General features: G+C 46.5%; 1 pseudogene; it reads left to right on the top strand.

Annotated features, from left to right (window-relative positions):
• Positions 1-13,238: 13,238 nt before the first annotated feature.
• LOC144123884 (uncharacterized) lies at positions 13,239-16,677 on the top strand (annotated as a pseudogene).
• Positions 16,678-20,876: the final 4,199 nt, after the last annotated feature.

Raw genomic sequence — 20,876 nt, 5'->3', positions numbered from 1 at the left:
AAATCACAAAACTTTGGCACGATTAGTTTTTTTTATTATATCCTCAGCAAATTCGGTGGCATTCAATTTAACAGAAGTAAAATCTCATTCCACTTAGCCTTGGAAGCGATGAGTGCTACCACGAAACTGACGCTATCTGAAGAGGTTGTGGCAATCAGATAATTGCGATAGCAATTCTAGTGCCTATTTAGCCGTCGTGTGTTTGTAAGTGAGGGGCTCGTTTTGACGAACTTATGAAGGGAGCCAACAGTCACCGAAACAAAGGTGCATAGGCGAATGTGTAATATTTTATTTTTAATGTGGTGTACCTCCGAATACCGCGTCCGGTGCTCTACCAACTGAGCTACAGCGACGGCTGTCCAATCTGCTGCTCTCGTGGGAATGTATGTTTATTGGGTGTAAGCGAACCTTGAGAGTGTTCACCAGCGCCACCCTCGTCCAAAGCGGCGGACCCGGCGGCGCCAGCGCAGGTGAAAGGTCCAGAATTTAGCTCATCACCACACAGCAGTAAAAGATTCAGAAAATCATGTGTACAGTCAACAACAAGAGCAGCAAGGCAGTGGGATTTTGGCAGCACAATGAGACCAGCGTAACCAGTTCGCTTTGAGAAAAGAGCGTAAGAATTTTTTTTTACCTGCACGAGGCAAACGTGAGGAATATTAGCGAACCTGGCCGAAGCAATGACGCCGAGTCAATTGATGTGCGTACTGATATCTGGGAGCCTTATATACGGTGACGTTGTCGATGATGCAAGGTGCGCCGAGTCAAGCAATGACGCCGAGTCAATTGATGTGCGTACTGATATCTGGGAGCCTTATATACGGTGACGTTGTCGATGATGCAAGGTGCGTAGGTGGTTCCATAAGACAGTTTATCGGTTCCGGTGGCGGTCCTGCAGGGCATGAATCCGGACCAGATGCGGTTGAATTCTGGGCTGATGGGGGCGGCGCAGCTGCCACTGCTCTTCCACAATGGTGGTTGGTTCCCGAGACCACGAAGACGCATCGGTACGGGCCGCAGCTCAACTGAAAATGGATCCGGATGGCCAGGAGCACGTCAGGATAACTAGCTGCATGAGGCAAAGGTGAGGCATATTAGCGAATCTGGCTGTCGTAGTGCCGCCGAGTCCACTGAACCTTGTGCTGATATCGGGGAGCCTTATATACGGTGACGTTGTCGATTATGCAAGGCGCATAGGTGGTTCCGGTAGACAGTTAATCGGTGGCGGTGGCGGTGCTGCAGGGCATGAATTCGGACCATATGCGGTTGATTTCTGGGTCGATAGTGTGCGGTGCAGCTGCCACTGCTCTTCGACAATGGTGGTTGGTTTCCGAGACCAGGAAGACGCAGCGGTACGGGTCGCAGCACAACTGATAATGGATCCGGATGGTCTGGAGCATATCAGGTTAAGCAGCTGCACGAGGTAGAGCTTAGGCATATTAGCGAACCTGGCCGTCACACTGCCGCCGAGTCTACTCATGGGACTACTATGTGAAAATTATCCAGGCGCCGAACACTTGGCTTCCTTAGATTATGCTAAATATAACAAATGCATACACTAAGCTTTTAGCATACAAGGCATTAGTTCGCTAGAAAGTGGGAATACGCCTCTGACTTGCTACCCACGTCAAGCACACTTAATAAACTAATGTCTGTGCAAAATACAGCCGCCAGGTTTATATCTAACAACGATTGGGAACATATTGCATAACAGGAATAAGAATAAGACAACCGGTTATCGCATGCTATCGTTTTTCTACAGAATATATCCTACTGATTCCTTTTCTGTGTGCCACTTCACGCCAAACCGTCCTGTTTAGATCACGTATTGATCATTAACTAAAAATCGAACCCACCTTTCATCGAGGTGATACCGTTAAATTATACGCTCAAACTTTTTTCGTTCCAGCCTCAATGGGAAAGCATATGCTTCCAACATTCTGGGAGGCCTTGTCAACGCCTCTGCTTTGTGAGTTTCTCCTTAAGAATTTGTGGCAGAGTTGGTTTCAACACCATAAAGCACCGCCGCGCTTTTAATCAAGCACTAGTGTCAGACTACGCTAGAACTTCCCTTTTCACTGCTTCGGGCGCAAAGCACCCATGTTCTCTCCTACACGCTCTCCACATTTGCGGCCCTTTTGATTTCTTTCTTTTGTGTTATTCAAAAGCCAAAATGAGCACCTAAAGCAAAGAATAACGACTGCATTCAAGAATATTGTGGCACAAGCACTCCTAATAGCTTTGCAGCATACGAAAGCTCAATTTTTCAGTTGCACAGCTGCCGAAAAAAAGGACTTCGCCATTATTTGTAAATTTGCTGCCCCCGTAACAGAACATTGTAAAGGTTCCGTTCAAACAGGATGATAACGAGTGATCGCAAAAAACAACTACAGGCGGCACTTAAGGAACTCATGTGCCAGTAACGGCACGTCATTTTAAATCTTTTCCAGTTCTATTCCCCCGTGCATCATTCCTCTGCTTCAATTATATTTCATTTGTATCCGAATTCGATTCTAATAATGTCCTTTTTCTTTGCAATTGGTGCACCTCTAGCCACTATTACTGAACATCACTGGCTAGCATTTGACACAATACCGCTGTTCGAAGAAATCACAAAATTTCAATTAGTCGCGAGTTCTGTAGCCGCAATTCTTGGACCACGCCGGGGATTCGTGCCGGTGAGCTAACTAATGATCTGGCATTACTAGACATATTTCCTTTTATTTGTAGACGTGCGGCTTGTTTTATTTGTTTTAATGTGTGAGTAAGCGTGTTGCTTTTCCAAGCGTGTGCAAGCAGGACTCAGTAAAAGCATATCTCTGTTCCAAAGACATTTACAATAGATTGAAACCCAAGGAAACTGAGATGAGCTGCGAACCTCCGTCATACAAAAAACGTGACGAAAACTTAGTTAGGCTTTCTGCTAGGCCAATTGTTTCATTTTGATTTTCCAATGCATGCAGCGCGTCAGAAAAAATGGCGGACAGCAGATGAACGGAACGAAAACGCCAGAAAACGATAGCGCTAGAAAACGGAAGCGTCGTTCATGAAGTCAGAACAAGATTTCTACTTCCGGCGCTCGTCGTGCTTTCCGGTTTCATATCGGTGCTGTTTTGAGGAAAAAAAGAAAAACCATACTTATCTCTCCGTAGGAGCTCAGGAGAGTTTTATAACAGTGTAGGAAGAAGCTGTAAAATTACGTGCTACAGCTTTCCCGCAGAAAAATAACTTAAATCTAGTAATTAAGAAGTTAACCAGAGAAACTCAATTACCTAGAGAGAGTATAAAAAAGGTTTAGTTGCAACTAAGTCGTCACCCTCGCATAAAACCCGGGCACAAAGGAGTAGTCTATAACAATTGACCACTTCTTAAAAGTTTTATAAGCACTGTTTAGCTTGTACCTAAGTGAAATAATTTTTAAAGGAATAAAGACTACTCACCACGGCAGAGTAACGTGAAGGACAAGTAGAAACAAAACAAAAGCCCGCCTATGAGATAGCATATTGAATGTTGAGGAGCGTTTATTATTTCTTTCACTGTCACTGTAACAAAGCAGAGAGTAAAACCAATAATTCATTAATTGCGTTAGTCCGAGAGCAGGGCATACATTGCTGCAACTTTTATTGCGCTGCCTTAAAGAAACGATGAAAATTACTGTTGTGCACGCAGACCTCCATTCTGATTTGTTGGCCGCTAACATAAGACGTTTCTAGCTGCAATATGTGTAATGGCAAGGCGCGTGTTGGTTCAGAGGCTCGGAATATTTTGCGACGGATACTGATGATCGCTATGTTCTTCTGACTAGGAAGAGCGTGCATAGAGTACATGAGACAAAACCATCTCAGGTACGAGCTGAGCTAGTGCATTGATGAGTATGTGTTCTAGAACCAATATACGCTAAGAAAAATGTAACGGGTAGGAATGTATATTTACAGAACGAGATTTATATATAAAGAAAGAGACACTGAAGTTGGCGCTTCAATATGCAAAGGCAGACATCACGCGAGGCCATGAAAAAGGATGGTGGCTGTAATGTGAAGCTGTAGATTCAAGTTTAAACATCCTGTGCTTGGTATAGCTTAAATGTGTAGGAAAGAAGAGAACCACCCAGAGCTATGAGATCACGTATAATTCATAATACTAGGCTAATGCTTGAACCACAAGCTGTACAGGGATTCAAGATTACTTCTCTATATTGTTGTGAGTTGCAAAATACTACTCAACTGTGCTTCAGAAAACAGGGACTACGTTATTCCTCACGAAGTGCGAAGGAGGAAATGCTGACCGCACGTGCCCTTCCGCAGAGAACGGTTGCATATGTTGTTTTTTTTTTTTGCAGCTCATCGTCATTGCTGCAGTGAACGCTTCTTTATAAACAACAACCTCATGCATCACTAGTGCGAACAATTCTTTGATGTTTCATGGTATGAATGCAGCGTTATTTAGAGCTCAGTGCATGCTCACTAAAACGCTACGTATAACATGAACTGCGTCCAGTAACACTGGTTGCGCTGTGTATTTCTCGATGGGTCCGACAAGCGCATAACTCAGGAGACAATTGCTAATACACGCGCCTATTTTACACGTCCGTACATTGGAGAATCGCAGTGCGAGCAGCAGGAGTCCGGCTGCCAGCTGCATTGAGAAGAGCGGGTGACAGCCGCTGCTGTGGCTCATTGTTTATGGCGCTCGGTTGTTGGCCCAAACGACGCAGACTCGATCTCAGCAGCGGCAGTAAAATTTTGGTGGATATAGGCTTGTGCATTGTGCGATACCAGTGGACGCTAAAGAAATTTCCGGAGCCTTTCACTACGGCGTCCCTGATACCCTGAATCGCTTTGAGACGTAAAACAGCCAATAACCAGAGCGCGTGGCAGAAAGCGTCCCTTTCTACCAGCAGGCTGTCGCCTACATGGCCGAGCGCAAGGCTAAAAATTTGCAGCTAAAATATTTCTTTTGCAGCGACTTTCCATATGCAGCTCGTACACGAAATGCGTGGTGGTATTCTATAGCATAACTAAGAAGCTCCAGTCTCTTATCACTCCAGATAATAAATATTGGTGCTTACAAGACGACACGCAGAGCCATATCGGTGGTAATATAGTTGCCAATTTGTTAAAACTGCACGCTTGCTTGTGCGAGCAGCGTGTTCACACAAATATCTTTTGTAGCGATAGCTAGATTACGCTAGCGTTTCGAGCCTTCAGCGCGGCACCCCTTGAGATCCGTGGCGACACCGCGACTTATTATTGAGCCAAAGACTGAAACACAGTGCGTCTTCTGTAAAGAGGAGAAACATTCGAATATGCTTCCACAGTTTCGCCCTTTCGAAGGGATTGCAAAGTGTCACAGTACGAAATTTCGCAGTTGTCATCACGTTATGAAGAAATGAAGTAGTGCACTGCCCGTCAAGAGAGGCGTCCTCAGCGACGTAGCGACTCCAGAAAAGGAGTCGTGCTCAGTTGTGTATTGCGCGCAATTTTGTTTATATTGATGTTTATGAGAGAATATAAAGTGATGTTCTCTTGATTTGCGAACATCAGCCATAAATTGCCACGGCACGTTGCGCACACCTTCTTTGTCTGTTCTTCTCTTGTTGCCATTGAATCTCTTTGTTGCATTGTGTCTGAGAATATTTTGAACTTTGCACTTACTGGCTTGGTTGCAGTATGAGATTACTAGCTACCCGTTGGTAAGAGCCGCATAAGTTTTTAAAAATACAAAACAAATATTCGTTACGCACTGAGCAACGTCCACGAGTACACGTCAATCCATAGGGAACATGTGAAGCCACCTCCATTGTCCGGTCTTGGTTATAAGAGTGGCCAGTTGCGGACACTGTAACGCAGACTGCATAGAGTAGGTCAAGCCATACGTTCAGCAGGAAGCGACGTGTATCTGTGAGAGCCAGTGAACAAGCGCCAAAAGGATCGGCTTTTCTAAAGGTTCGAGCGATGGTGAAGAATTGTTGAGCCAAAGCGCCGAGGATAATCGCTTGCGAAATAAAAAAAACGGCATGCCTATCGTTAACGGAGAGGTAAATCTCCGCAAATGCGTCAGTGCAACAGGTAATCAGTTAGCTACCAAATTATGTTCTTCAACGCCGAGCATCCTCCAATCGGGATCGGGGTCTTCGACACCTCTTGCACCCTTAATGTGACAAGTTCTACCCTTGAGTCGACAACGCATGCAGCTCGGTCCTGCGTTCTGTATCGGCACTCATCCAGATTATGACCCCTCCTCTTACAACCTCGACACACAACCTGCTTTTTTGGGCAGCACTACTAGTCCGACAGTCAGCTGCACGGTGTCCCACCTTGCCGCAAAGAAAACACCTTACTGTGGCCTTAGATGCACTGCCATATGCTCTTGGTTTTGCCGCATCTGTCTCTAAAGCCTTTTGGGTTTCCTCCTTTGCCTCACTCAAATTTCTTAACCCTTGAGCCTCGAGGAATTGATCTGCAGTGTCGGCGAACTCTTCTAATGAACACAACTTTCTTTCCTTCAGGAATAGCGCCAGCTTTGAGCTGCAACACGCTAAAAATTGCTCTGTGACCGGCTTGTCACGCACACCTTCAAAACTCTTTTCTGTGTTTGACATATCAAGCCACCTATCAAAATAGTTGGTCAGCCTGCAGGAAAACTGCTTCGCGGTTTCCGTATCCTCAGGTCTCGCGGTGCGAAATCTCTCACGAAAACTCTCTGCCGTAAGCCTGAATCTTTGGAGGAGTGCTTTTTTTGACTTTCTCGTAGTCCATGGAATCAGCAGCGGGCATCCTTCCAAACACATTCAGCGCATCTCCGACTAAACACATGCTTAATGCCGTGGCCCATTCACAGCGCTCCCAGCCCTGCCCCGAATCTATCCGCTCGAATCGTTGCAGATACGCATCCAAATCATCTCTCTTGTCATCAAAAATAGCCATCAAGTTCCCTGGGCAAACTCTGGCTGGTCTAGGAGATTCTGTACCCGCTAAGGAACGCTGATCATTGTGCGTGATCTCCTCATATCCTCCCGCGACATGCGCTTGTTTCCACAAAATAAACTCCTTCTCCCGTTCTATCCTTCTTTTCTTCTGTTCTGCCTCGCGAGCTCTTCTAGCTTCTCGCTGTTCTGCCTCGAGAGCGTCTGCGCGAGCGTCTGCGCGTGCTTGCGCCCTTTCCTCTCTCTGCCTATCTGACTGCTCTTAATGCCTCTTTCCCTCCTCGTCATATAGACGCAACTCCTCTTCTTTGCTTAACCCCAGCTTCAGCGCCAGCTCTAACGTTTTTGCAAAATCCATACTTTCTGCCGTCGAGAGATCGGAAAAATCCGAGACTAAGCAAAAAAGAAAATGTATCCTGGCAGGCTCGCCACTTATCTTTGTCACGGATCTCTCCGGAGAACACTCGGACAGAAAGAATGGAGTAGGCGACGGGTGTACCCACACAAACGCACATTTAATACACCCTACGCGACACACACACTAGAAAACAAAACTAACACAACACACAAAGGCTATAAATACCCACGACCCGGGCACACTACTACCAGCGTCTACTACTAGCGTTCTCCTATTCGTGGTCGGCGTTCATGCTCACGGTTGGTTCGGTGTGGCTGCGGCGTTGTATGGATCCAGTAGGCGGCGTCGAGGCGGCGTTCGCCTTGCTTGGGCTGGCGTCGCTGGCTGCGTCGTACAAGCTCTAGGTCCAAGCGCCCGTGGAGATGATGCCGGTGTTGGCTTTGGTGGCGGCGTCGCTGGCTGCGTCGTATAAGCTCCAGGTCCAAGCGCCCGTGGAGATGATGCCGGTGTTGTTGGCGTTGGGGGCACCACCCGGATGGGTTGCAGCAGCACTGGAGACACCCCTGGCCGTAGCAGGTTGTAGCGTCCTCTGTTGACTCCCCGGAACGGGCTCAGGCATGGCAGGAAGTCCACGAAGCGGAGTCGTAGAACGCGAGCTCACCGGAGCAGTAGCCGGCGTCGCTCTCTTCCAGCCAAAGTGTCCCTGACCCGCCGGAGTCTCCGCTTCTCTGCTGTTCCCCCTCAGGCCTCGCTCTCGCTCGCCCTTTTATAGCCTCGGTGTTAGTCCACATAAGCCTTGTCGTCGTCCTCTTCTCTTCTTCACCAATCATCTCTCTCTACGTCACCGTATGCTTCTCTACCAATCATCTCTCTCCATCTCAACGAATGCTTCTTCTTCCTCTTCTTTCTTCTTCGGTTAATTTGCGTCGTCTTCTTCACACCCTTTTCCTTTAAAATTTATTTAGGCTCCTTAATATATGTGACACGGTGACATTGAAGAGAATTATGGTCCACCTGTGCACTCTAAGAACTGGCTGGTGCTCTATAAAGATTTAAAGGCCGACAGTCCAGATCTTTGGGCAGTGAAAATTAATCCAGTTCTCCTAGGCGCACCATTAAAAATATTTAATGGACTTAAAAACTAGGCTGGATATTATTCAACAGGACTGCGCCCCTTTAGCAGCAGCGATGACCCAGATTGAGGCCATCGAATCCAATGCAAAGGTTTCCATGGCCGACGTGTCGTTGCTGACGGTCGGTGCAGACGACTCAGCGTCAGAACCTTATGTTCTATGGGATCAAACACGCTCAGAGTGTATTATGCAGCAGGTTTGAACAACTAGTAGCTACACAACCACGAAGCATTGAGCAGGCACACAGGCTAGGAACCATGGCATTTCACGAGACGCGGCCACCCATGGAGAGACTCAGTTATTTCAAAGACAAAGGTAGATTCCATCGCTGGCCGAGATGTTGAAAAACCAGCAATTGCGCAGTTCCCGAGCACTCTTCCTTAGTGTCCGTGCAGCAGTTTCGTATCTCATTTGATTTGAAGAGGTTCAGGAGATTAAGTACAAATTTCTCCTGTACAAACTGATCTCTGCCAATAAAACACGCGTGTTATATCAAGTCTAACGCTCTAAAATGATGCACATTTTAGCAATAAGGTTTGACACCATCAAAAGGCACCTTATAGTCCTGTTCTTTAGCTCTGTTTACTATCATGCGCAGCGTTATTCCAAAAGACCATTCTGTGCATAATCTAGCTCAAGTCGTCGAATTCTTGCAATATTCTTCTGTCATTTGAATCATGCCTCGAATAATCCTTCGCTGATTCCTAGACCTTGCCGTAGTTAACAAACTTCGCCATTTTTGGCAAAGGCAAAAATGATAACTCCGGCGGAGGCGGTGTGTATATCGTTGTCAATAGTCTTCTGCATTTTGCTTTAGTTAACCTATTCTCCCCATTAAAATTTAATTGGCTCTCGAGGAAGTGAATTGGCTCGGTATCTGTCTCACATATCGACGGACACCTGGACCGCGCCGTAAGGGCAAAGAAGGAGGGACTGAGAGAAGAAAGGAAGAAATAGATGCCGTATTTAAGGGCTCCGGAGTAATTTCGACCACTTGGAAATCTTCCCCAGCCCTCCACTACGGCACCTCTTTCTTCCTTTCTTGTCTCCGTCCCTCCTCTTTTTCTGTCCTTACAGCGCGGTTCAGGTGTCCGCTGATATGTGAGACAGATACTAAGCCATTTCCTTTGCCAAACAGCCAATTCTGATTAAATGGACATGATAGGTTATCTAGAGTAAAATTCAGAAGACGATTATTCGAACTTTTGTGATATGTCACAACCGAGCTCACTCTTTGCAGATATACCCCGCCGAACACCGACACCCTTTTTGTACATCATTTTCACGACGCACTGAACACGCTTGCAAAAACATACTAAAACACTCCAGCTCTTCTTTTTAGGGATATCAGCCTGCTCTCCGTTCAATGGATTGAGCTTGCTTCCACTTTATAAAAAGATAGCATTGCTAGCTAATTTGCAAACTTCTATCCCACTTTCAGTTTAGCACAACTTATCAATAAGCCAACGCACACCTTGGATAATTCTTCAAACATTCTTGACCTTGTATATGAGTTCTAACCAGAAAGCAGCTCCACACTGACATATCTGTAACATATCTGCAAAGCCTCAGTGATCACGCAATAATTGATACTACATTCGCCTGTTATTTGCTCAAAACGAAAAAACAGTCAAACAAAACTTATGGTTTAACACCGGGGCGTTTAGTCTAGCGTAACAAGTGAGTTACCAAGTTTCCATGATTCTATGAAATAAGAAAAAGCACCTTTTCTGCGGTGCCACAAACAGCTGTGAACTGGTTTGTTACAAATAATACTGTGCTGATAGCCACTGCGATGCACCAGTATTGAAAGGAAAGCAATTTTTTTAAGCTACTAGCTTACCTTCAATGTTGCATAACGCCGCAAGACCTTTCGCAAATGTATTCACCCAAAGAATCCACCGTTATACCCCCTTGTGATCCTGATGGCTCTCCTATGCCTGAGTTTCTAGTCGCTTATGTGCTGCACAATGCATTTTGCTTTATTTTCACCCATGAGTCTTTAGAATCTTCCCTATGCAGCTGCTCACAACCATCCTCGATAACAACTATAATCTTCAATATCAGCGCTATTGTCAATTTATAAGGCTGATTGAAAAATAATAAGTTGGGGGCTACGGTACTAATGCTAATTTTTTAAAGAACACTAAGCACATATGCAGTTGAATTCTATCACATTTATTTCAGCAGTCACTAGCTGCGGGTTATGTTCCATTATACTCGCAGAATGAAAATAATTTCTGAATTTAAAAAAGGAAACAGATCGCTAAGTAATTTTCGATTAACTTCCATCAGTTAAAAATAACATGTTATATACTCGGCTGTAGCTAAATTTTTACATAAGTTATATACTTTTATCCTTCCTAACATAGTTTTCTCAAATGACCTTCATGTGATACTCAGCCCGCACTTTTTTCTTTTATGACTTGGATTCTTTTAATGAGCAGTAAATTCTTGTTCGCACTATATTTTTTGAATATAAAAGCGGATTGGATGACGACCCCCATAAGCACTTAATTCTTAAGCTTTGAGATTTTAACCTTCGTCTATCTGTGTTAGAACAGATTTAAATATTCCTAACTAACCACCAAATATATGTTCACGAAAATTGATTTTCATGCCTGATGCCTCCTACCCTGTCTGATGTGCCGCAAGGAACGGTTATTCCTCCTCTTATTTCCGTCATCTGTAATGATGTTATTTATTTAGTTATATTGAGTTTAATGGCGCAAGCATCTGAGGCTATGGTGCGCCCTCATTTATATTAATAATGATGCCTAATACCATCACTTCTGAAATTTGCCTCTTAGCTGACTACTGCATCATCATATACTGCCCACTCACAAATCACGTGGCTGTTTAGAGTCAAAAAGAGGATCTGAATAATGTACTAGATTCTTGTCGCACTTGCCTCATGAAGCACAATGTAAGCCAGACATCCCTGATATCATTCCACCGCCGGTGTTACCACGTATTTCCTGCTTCTTTTGTGCTTACGCTTATTTTATAACGTGACCCTGCTCAGTAACTCCTGAGAATACACAGATATTCATATTTTTTTATTTAACTTTGAAACGTGAGGAAAACAGCGTCATTAACTCGACTAACCGTGTATTAGGCAATCTACGTCTCAATATGGCGCTGGCATCACCTTCTGTTAAATTGCTTGCGCTCAAAACCGCAATCCACCCTGAACTAGAATATTCCAACGCTATTTTTAACACTCAACATAATCTATTAACAACCGTCGAGTTCATTCAGAAGCATGCAGCTAGATGTATCTATCTAATATAGTTAAATAGTAAAACCGAGTATATTGCGAAAGCATGTGTTTAGCATGATTGGCTCATGGGTTTGCTTTGCTGGTAGTCGGAAAGTCAGGGGACGATATTAGGCTCAGGTTAAGCTCTGACCAAGGTTAAGCTGATCTGACCGGTTCGTGCCGCAAATGCAAGTTGATGATGACGATCAGCAATTCACATCGCAAGGGTGCATTGCATTTTAACAGGAGGCGTGATCGTCTGCGGAGATACAGATTGAGACTTAAATTGCCTACATTTTACAACGAACAATTAGTAAAGACATTGATATCACCCCCTAAAGCATTCGTTTTTGCCTGCGGAGAAAACTGTCTTGTGCCATATGATCTATTTATGTTGCTGGGAGCCGCCGCGGTGGCTCAGTGGTTACGGCGATCGGCTGCTGGCCCGAAAGACGCGGGTTCGATCCCGGCCGCGGCGGTAGAATTTCGATGGAGGCAAAATTCTAGAGGCCCGTGTACTGTGCGATGCCAGTGCACGTTAAAGAACCCCAGGTGGTCGAAATTTCCGGAGCCCTTCACTACGGCGTCCCTCATAGCCTGAGTCGCTTTGGGACGTTAAACCCCCATAAACCATATGTTACTGGGAGTATTTAGTCTCGGGAAGAGCCGCATGATGAACCGCCACGCCGAATCAGCACAGTCGTCGAAGTCTTTCTTTCGTGAACAATGCACTTTGGTTCAGGGAGTATATGCTGCCCTGCAAGAGCCGCCTAGCTGGCTCCCCTAATCATGATGCATGTGTGTGTCTCCCAGACTTTTGATGTTTTGGAGGCAGGGGTCAAGCAGGGGTAAGGTGGCCTGGTGTTTTGTGTCGTGAGCGTGCTTAGAATTTTCTTTTCGGCACTATTTCTTTGCATTAAAAAAACCGGCTGTAATAGTGTGATGGCCTCGTGAACTGGCGAGCGGAACTAAACTCTTCGCGCCGCCGCGAGCTCCAATTCAAATCGAGGCAATATTTATTTTCTTTCTTTTTTATTTCGCGAACAAGAAACCTTATGTTGCGTCGCTGTTGCTAGGATACGGCTCAATATGGTAAGAGCAGTATAAGCACAGTCTGGGTTGGTGAGCGTATGAATGCTTCGGCGCTGAAAAAATTGCCGCCGCTTACTGCAACAATAAATTTAAAGCTGACGAAGGACTTTCGAGATTAGGCGCTGAAAGAGCTTACAACAATCTGTATAAAACTAGAAGTAGCTGCGTAAGGCTAAATATAATACAGGTCAGCCCATTTGCCACTAGAGGGCCAACGCTTGCGGATACCTGCAACGTCGGCTCTGGCAAACGGTACGTGTTACTTTTACCCAACCTATCCTACGGCAACTAATATGCACGGAAAGCGACATGAGTGCTTAAGGAAGACAAGGAAGCCGCTCATTCCGTTTAATACTCGACCTTTTTTGTGCTAAAAATGATTATCGGAACGTGGCGTTCTGCCGCCGAGCTAAGCCTAACTCGGACTACGCGTCTCCGCCGACACCGTCGGCGACGCCGGCCGTTACCATGGAATTAACGGTTGAAGGCCGCGCCAAAACAGCACAAGAACTAAATTTCAACGACTGGACGCCAGTCCTGTACAAAGCCTACGCCTCCCGCCCAGCCAGCTCACAGAAACCACCTTACCGCTCCGAGAACGCTACCTCCGACGCAGCTAAACCCCACTCCAAGAACGCGGCGCGCGACGCAGCTGCCGCAACGGGCAGCGGCAAGACGCCAGCCCGCGTACCACCTGCCATCAAGGAGGCTCGCCTCGCAGTGCAGGGCAGCAAGCAGCTGAGACCGCTTGCACCCAACGCTATTCGAGTACTCGTTCGCCCGGGATGGAAACTACATCTGCAAGACATCCCTACGCCTCTACTCTAGAAGGCTGTGCAGGCTGAGCTGAAAATCATCCCGCCGGATGGCTTCTGCCTGCGTATCCACCTAACCAACAATACATTCACCATGGAAACAACACATATCCCCACAGCCGAGGTTCTCAAGACGCTGACCTCCCTCACCTTTGGAGACCACTCCTACCCGTCTGCAGCTTACGTGGCGCCTACACCGGGGGCTACCAGAGGAGTGATCACGAACGCCTATGAAGACAACACCACAACGCAGCTCTACGAAGATATGGTCAGAAGAAATTCGGAGTACAGCATACAGCATACTTTCCCGCATGGGAAAGACGCACTCCATATTAATCACCTTCGACGCAACTACGATCCATCACTCCTTTAAATACATGGGAGCCATCCACCGCTGCACCCTATACCGCGGCAGTCCGGATACCTGATATAACTGCAGACAGCCCGCTCACCGCCACGACGTATGCCCAAGCCCCAAGACCAATCTTTGCCCCCGCTGTGGTGCACAACGGTCGGAACAAGACCGTCCTTGCACGCCCGAGTTCATTCTGTGCGAGGGACCTCACCTTGCGGGCACGGGATCCTGCAACGTAATAAACATCCACCAGCCATGAAAACAGCCCAGCCACCCACAAACGCAGAAGCAAGAAGCGGTCGCAGCCAGTGACACAATTCCCCAGTTGTCGTCCGGATTCATCCAGCCTAACGAACACAAGAAAGCTTGAGTAGTGCCTTTGAAACAAGCCTCGAACACCTTCCCCTCTTCACACGGCCTCATGTCATCCATGACAGAGACTCCAATATCTACAACACGCCCTGGCAAAATCCCAGGAAGAGGCAGCGGTGGCTAAAGCAGAAGCTGCAGCAGCCCGAGCAGAACCCGCCGCCCTTCGACAACACATGGCAATACTGGAAGCCCAGATAAGTGCTCTTGACACAGAATCGCCCATTCTATCAACCGCGGCATCTACCACATCCCAAACTCCTCCTCCCAACCTTCCCACCGCCCATATTTCGCCCAGGAACTCCGAAACTACTTCTTCTCCTGATCTATTAGCAATGGAGGCTGACACTCAAACCTCTACAAATTCACCTGCGTGCACAACGCCCCCTCCCTCCGCGCCCTACTCACTAGACAGCATACAACCCTGCTTGAGTCTTTTGCTGCTCGATTTGAGGCAAAATTTCTTGATGCTTTAAGTCGCACCAACCAGGAATGTTCAACTCTCAAAGATGCGGTATTCCGTATAACACAAGATAATGCTATTCTTAACAACCGATTCGACGTACTAACTTAAGGATTCTCTGACCGCTATAACGATCTTGAATCGCGGATCAGCACTTCTGAAACCAGCCTCCCAAAGCGCGACCCCACTCCGAACAGACTCAAGAAACCCAAAGCACCGGAGGGACCAGACAACCCTATCTTTGCCGTAGCTCAGGACCCCCACGCCCTCGTTACGGCTCCCCCTCCCCTAAAGACTGTCATGATGGCAGTTCCAAACCGTAGTCTCACACTCTGGTAGTGGAACTGCCGTAGCTTTGGCCAGAACCGTCACGTGGTCCACCAAATGCTGTCCTGCGCTACGGGACCCGACATCCTTGCCCTGCAGGAACCCTCAAACCGACTTACCTTGTTCGGCTATACTGCTGTTCTGCCGACATCTGCCACACCCTGTCTGGTAGCATTTCTAGTTCGTTGCTCAATTACTATCATCTCCCATTCCATAGTGATTGAAGGTATTGATCACCTTCTAATTGAGCTTGTGACGCAACATGCTGGAGCTGACAGTCTCTTCATCATAAATGTATATAGCCACCCGAAGTGCCTGCAAAGTAATTTCGAACGCCACTTTTCACTTGCGAAGCGCGTAGCCAACAAGTGCCCTTTACTAGTCGTAGGAGATTTTAACGCCCCACTTACTGCCTTGGGCTACCCACACCACACATCGAAAGGACGTCCGGTTTGGTTAGCCGCGCAACAAGCCGGTCTCTTCCGGCTTACAGACCTTATCTTTCCTACACGCACGGGAAACAGTGTCGATAAAGACACTACAGGTTCGCACATTGCCTTCCTCATGCCACATGGTGCCACACACAAGAGAATTAAGGTAGCGATCACTGCATTATCGAGATTCTCTTAAACATTCAACTACACCGCAGGATTCCCAGAGGCACCACTTTCGAAAAATGGGACTCTTTCCGCTCATGTAGAGCAGCCCGTAGCTTCGCCCCCGTCACGGAAATCCCCGAGTGGTCCCAGGAATTACAAAGCGACGTCCGATCCATAACTCGCCCCCTGCCAGAGGACTGCCCAAGCGGCACAATTGACTCCCGCCTCCTGCATTTATAGAAAGCTAAAGCAGGCCAAAAGCAACGCTGGCAAAGGCAGCGTCAGAACCGGACAATTAAGCACAGCCTCGCCCGTCTTAACAAAGAGATGTAGACGCGCGCAGCAAATTTTTCATGCCAAAACTGGGAATCTATATTAAACAAGCTAGATGGTGATATGAGTATACCCCTGTCCTGGAACCTCTTTAGGCACTTAATAGACTCCACTCACTCTAAGACTACCCAAAGACACAACCTCTCTAAACACGTACATACTTCCGATACACCTCCACTGGAGCTCCTCAAAGAACTTCGCAATCAATACTTCCCCGCATACCCTCCTGTAACACACCCTGACTTTGCAGGCCTCCCTAACGACCACCTTGACCAACCCTTTACCGAAGCAGAGGTCCGGGCTGAACTCCAGAGACAACACGTCCTCAGGCCCGGGCCCAGACGGAGTACATAATAAGGCACTCAGGAATCTCGATGCACAATACAATGCCGCACTTACCGAATACTTTAATGGGTGCTGGAAAATGGGTACCCTGCCACCGCAACGTAAAGAGGCCAAAGAAATCTTCATAGCCAAACCACGCAAACCTCTGCTCACCTCTAGCCTCACACCAATCTTCCTTAAATCTTCTGTTGGCAAACTCATGGTGCATGTACTCAAGACAAGGCTTTGCCAATACCTGATAGGCGACAACCTCGTGCCGACTAGCATGTTTGGATTTCGTCCTTGGTTTTCCTACAGCTGAAACATCCCATTCACGACTCGCAAACTTCCAACAACAAAGATATTCTAGGGGTGGATCTCACTAAGGCATTTGATAACGTTGCACACTCAGCTATCCTCCAAAACCTTAACGACTCTGGGAGTAGGCACCAGGATGTACAACCACATGCGAGACTTCCTCAGCCACCGCATAATCACACTTACCTTCGGCGACCACCGCCTCCCAGGTGTCACGCTGGGAGAACGAGGTACGCGCCAGGAAGCCGACCTCTCCCCTATTCTCCTCACCATAGCACTCCTTCACCTACCTCGATAGCTAGATCAAATCCCTAACATCATTTTTAGCCTCTACGCCAACGACATCACTTTCCGGGCAAACCGGGGCAGTGATGCCGAAATAGAAGAACGCCTACAATTGGCTCTAACCACAATCGACACATGTACGGGAGCTTGGCCTGACCTGCTTTCTTCAAAATCGGAGCTCTTTCTCTACCGGCACAAACAACATGATTCAGTTAATCCACGTATCTCCCTCGCTCTAGGTACCCACCTCATCAAACCAGTAGACAAAATCCGCTTGCTTGGGCTTGTTCTTCACTCCCATGGCGCGCTCGAAGTCATACAGGCACTCCAAGCACACGGCCAACAACCAACCCGACTGATTCGCCGCATAGCGAACCACCGGGCTTGCCTCAGCACTCGACACACGACTCGCCTCACCCAGGATTACATCATAAGCCCCACCACATATGCCCTTCCATACCTACCCCTCAAACAGAAGGAGAAAGACCGGGTAAACGCACTCCTGCGAAGATGCACAAAAACGGCTATACGTCTTCCGCCCAGCACATCAAACGACCGGCGCTTTAAACTCGGTGTCCGCAACACCTTTGAGGAACACGCCGGAGCTTCCTTTACAGTACAGATAACCCGTCTATCCAACTCAGAGGCTGGCCACACTTCATTATCCCAATTAAACCTTACCCAACTACACACCCTACCGAGGGTGTCCTCCTGTCTTGTATCATCTGCTCTAACCTCAGCGTACCCCCCCCCCCCCCCCCCGTCCTAAGAACATGCACCCTGAGCGAGACAGGGACCGCAGAGTAGAGTAAAAAGGGCTCGGGCCCTCCACAAACAGTATGGAGATGACAATGAGGTGTTCTACGTGGACGCAGTGGAGAGCACGTCAGGCTCCCGTATGGCCTTGGCGGTAGCCGACAATAAAGCAAATCTTCTGACCTCCAGCTCAGTAATCACCAGTTCTACCACAGAAGCAGAAGAGGCAGCCATCGCCCTTTCTCTTATTTCTACATCTGCCACAAAAATTATCTGACTCTAAACCTGCCGTTCTCAACTATTCCAATGGCTACATCTGCCGCACTTCTGCTCATTTACTATACTTCTGGAAGCTCTGGCACCTTATAACTCTCATCTGGACGCCAGATATTGCAGGCCTCTTTAGAAACGAGGGCGCTCATTCCTTAGCCCGAGGTCTCACATTCCGGGCGCCAGTCGAGCCCTTACTATGGGCCGAGGAGCGCCTGCTCTCCTTCTGTGATATTCTCCCGTACTACCGGCAACAACGAATGGAGTACGCAACCCCCCCCCCCCTCCCCTCGCTCAACATAGCGCAGGCCGCACACTGGCGATGACTAGAAACTCTCACTTCTCCATACCCCATCCTACTACGTGCCCGATAACTAGACCAATTCCTCTCGTCATGCAAACTTTGCGCAAAACCAGGAGACTTTCTACACACTCTGCTCACATGGCCCACCTTCCCTCATCCCCAATCACCGACCGTGGCGAAGTCTTACTCTTATGACCGAGACTTCTCGAGACCAGTGTCGGCTCATCTGCAGCGCTCTGAGAAGGATTGTTCTCAAAGGGCTGCCCTCCACTTTGTAGGGGTGCCTCCTCGCAGTGAGGGAGCATCCAAGTGCCATGTAGGGGGCTTTGGCCTCACCATTTACATCGTTGGTAATTAAAGATTCTAACGCCGTCTAATCGCATCCATCGTCACTTTTAAAGAGCCGCGTTCCGGCGGCTTTGAGCAAAAAAAAGCTTGACTATGCTACGCGGCGATATTTTCGCTAATTGTTATATGATTCAATGCATTTATATTATAACAATTTATATTGAGGAAATCTATTATTGCTAGAATCGTACAGATATTGTTGGTCTTGAAAGCACATGATCTTCGTTTTCACTTGTATCCCCACGAGAAATACACTTCTGATTGCATTTGAACATACACTTGTATTTAAAAAAGTATTAGTAATTGGGTTCTTCCATCATCCTGCACAGTGATGGTTAAGATGATCATGCGCGTGTTAGTTCCTACAAACGCGACGAGAGGGATAAATGGGTGTTGGCAGCAGTGAGACAGTACATCTACATTACTTTGGAAAAAAGCACTAGATTAGTAGGTCACAAACATCTGCAGCAACGGCAATAGTTTATTTGGCTAACAGCGCGAAAGATTGGTTTGGTTATTAATGTGAATGTTTATTATGTCTCAAAGCTTCCTGCCCACAATATTATATGAGTGGTGAGGATAAAATGGCAAAAAACGCTTAGGTGAGAAGGTTGGATGATGGGCTTTGATTGCACACAGGAAGCGTGATAGGTCACTAGTGGTCGCGATATGTTCAGCATTTGATTTGAGTCACCGGCAGTTCGAACACAAGCATAAAAGAAGCAGGTAATACGTAGTTACAGCGGCGGTGGAATGAATAAGGGAAGTCTGGCTTACATTGAGCGTCATGAGGCAAGTGCAACACCAATCTAGCACTTTATTATGATCCTCTTGTTGACTGTAAACAGCTACGTGATTTGTGAGTGGCCGGTATATGAAGCAGTAGTCGGCTAAGAGGCAAATTCCAGAAGTGATGCTATTAGGCATTATTATATAGATGATGGCGCACAATAGCCTCAGTTGCTTCTGCGTCAATAAACTCAATATAAATAACAAACATTAATATAGATGAGGAAAATAAGAGGACCGAGAACAGTTCCTTAGGGAACACCAGACAGGGCAGGGGCCATCTGGCATGAAAATCAATTTCCGTGAATATATATTTGGCGGTGAGTTAGGAATCTCGGATTCCGTTTTAATACAGATAGACGAAGATTCAGATTTGAAAGTTTAAGAAATATGGGCGTATGGGGGTCGTCATCCGAGCCGTTTTAAATTTCAAAAAATAGGGTGTGTACAGGAATGTACTACTGATTAAATGTACTACTCATAACATGAATGTACTACTCATCACATATATGTATTTTGAGAAAATGAATGTTGGGAAGGATAAAAGTAATTAACATATGTAAAATTTTTCTAAAGTGGTGTATATAACATGTATTTATAACGGACGCAAGTGATAAAAATTAAGCGACAATAAATTAGAGATCTGTTTCCTTTTTAAATTCCGCAAGTCTCATGGAACATAACCCGCAGTTAGGAACTGCAGAAATAAATGTGACAGAATTAAACGGCATATGTGCTTAGTGTTCTTTAAAACTTTAGCATTAGCACCGGAGTGCCCAACTGATCATGACTTTTAATTAGCCCATTAAATTGACGATACCCCTGACATTGAAGAGTATGTTTGTTATCCAGGATGATTGTGAGCAGCTGCATCGGAAAGATTCTAAAGACTCTTGGGTGAAAATAGAGCAAAATGTATTGCACAGCACATCAACGACTCTAGAATCAAGCATAGGCGAGCCATCAGGATCACAAAGGGTTATAACGTCGAATTCTTTGAGACGAATACCTTTGCGAAATGCCATTGGGTTTTATGCAACATCGAATGTAAGCTAGTAGCGTAAATAATTTCGCTTTCATTTCAATACTGCTGCATAGCAGTCGCTAGCAGCAGAGTAGTATTTGCCCCTAGCCAGTTCGGAGTTCTTTGGGACACAGCGGAAAGGGTGCGTTAACTTATTATTTAGCCGTCCTCAGTTTGCATTAACTCACGATGATTTCACGCTCTCGATTGGTATGATGTTTGGAATAAAACGTCTAATTAACCACTGCATCTCGGATTCATAGAGGAGACTGTTCGATTTGGTTCTGCGCGACTAATAACTCGACTTAAAACTATCATAGAAACTTGTTAATTTAGTTTTGACGTTAGAGTAATCACCCCGGTAATAAACAATAAGTTTCTTTTGACATTTTTTTTCTTTTGAGCAAATAAGAGCCGAATGTAGTAT

The sequence above is a fragment of the Amblyomma americanum genome, chromosome 3 (assembly GCF_052857255.1).
Source record: "Amblyomma americanum isolate KBUSLIRL-KWMA chromosome 3, ASM5285725v1, whole genome shotgun sequence".
Lineage (NCBI taxonomy): Eukaryota > Metazoa > Arthropoda > Arachnida > Ixodida > Ixodidae > Amblyomma > Amblyomma americanum.
Note: the sequence above shows the minus strand (reverse complement) of the source record. Positions and strands in the feature narration are given on the sequence as shown.